Source organism: Oryctolagus cuniculus, chromosome 18, assembly GCF_964237555.1.
Source record: "Oryctolagus cuniculus chromosome 18, mOryCun1.1, whole genome shotgun sequence".
Classification (NCBI taxonomy): Eukaryota; Metazoa; Chordata; class Mammalia; order Lagomorpha; family Leporidae; genus Oryctolagus; species Oryctolagus cuniculus.
The window spans coordinates 9,301,807-9,303,231 of NC_091449.1; the positions used below are offsets into that span (position 1 = coordinate 9,301,807).

At 38.7% G+C, this 1,425-nt stretch overlaps 1 pseudogene; it reads right to left on the bottom strand.

Annotated features, from left to right (window-relative positions):
* Positions 1-313: 313 nt before the first annotated feature.
* ORYCUNV1R-PS1520 (vomeronasal 1 receptor oryCunV1R-ps1520 pseudogene) lies at positions 314-1,176 on the bottom strand (annotated as a pseudogene).
* Between the last annotated feature and the right edge of the window lie 249 nt (positions 1,177-1,425).

Here is a 1,425-nt window from a genome sequence, read left to right on the forward strand (position 1 = left end):
AAGGCAAGCCCCAAATGTGATTTTGTATTTTTTAGTAGCTGCATTAAAAGGACTAAACCAAACAGATAAAATTACCTTAATGATATACAATACATTCATTTCACCCAAAATGTTACTTAAGTATGTAACCAATGTAAGATTAATTTTGATTCATGTTAACATTCCAAAACATAAATGTTTTAAAATGGACTGCATAGTTCCTCTCAAACTAGCCCCATTTCCAGTGCCCCATGGCCCTCTGGCTTCTTTTCCTCATGTAAATCTTGATGGAGACTCCTCTGTTGAAGATGATGTCAGATAAGCCACTGAAAGCTCATGGACAAAAGGTCATTCTCATATTTGAAAGATAGGAAGTCAATTTGAGAATAATTTTGTTGTATTTCATCAGAAAAAGGGAGAAATGGTTGGGTAGCATGATGCTAAAAAACCACGAATACTCCCCAAACTTACATTTTTCTGAGATTCATAAAATCCATAAAGCATCAAACAGTTGTTTGACAAATAAAAGAACACAAAGCAAAATACCATCCAAAGGATTGTGTGGGTGGCTTTCTTTTCTGGAGATGTCTTGGAAGAGAGGCCGGAGGTGTGAATGTGCTGGGCCCTCCTGCAGTGTCTGTAGAGGATCCACACCATGTAGAGGCTGGACCAGATCATCAGTGCCAGGAACACTACATCGTGAATCACCAAAATACTTACAAATGACCTTGATTCGTGGGCTCTGGGCTTCCTGGATTGACAATATGCATTAACATATCCCTGACCAACCACAGTGAAATTCAATTTGGCTCGTATAGTTCCAATGATGTGGATGTAGATCAGCGTGTTGATGATCCAGAAGAAAAGGAAAGGGGAAAATCAAGGTAGACAGCTTAGATTCAGTCTTGCCCATTTAGAATAACTGGGACTGATAGTGATGGCTTGAAATGCACTCAGGAGAGCAGTGGTGCAGATGGATAGACCCCGGGTGACTCTGCATGTGTACAGAAAAGTTTGACAGCCAGCATTATCTAAGAAACGTTTGACTCCAAAGGATGACATGATGTCTGGTATTGACTGGAACACAATGGTTACAATATTGACCACTGTCAGGTGCATGAAAATGGAATCTATGGGCCTCTTCAGATGAGGCTGGATTAGGTGAGTGTAAATACAGATCATGAAGAGAAATGAGTTTGCCAAGACACCAATAAAAATCTGACATATTAGAAAGCAGCTATAAATTGTGTCAGTTGGTAATATTATCTCAATAATGTTTAGATGTTTAATCTGGCTAATTCGACATCTTCTGAAAAATAAACAGATTGTATGGTGAAATTATAAACAAAATGGAGCCTATTGAAGAATTTGGTGTCAAAGAGCTCTGTTTGAGAGACAGCGGTGAAATGTTCAAATCTCCTATGTTTTAGGCCCAACTAAGCTATT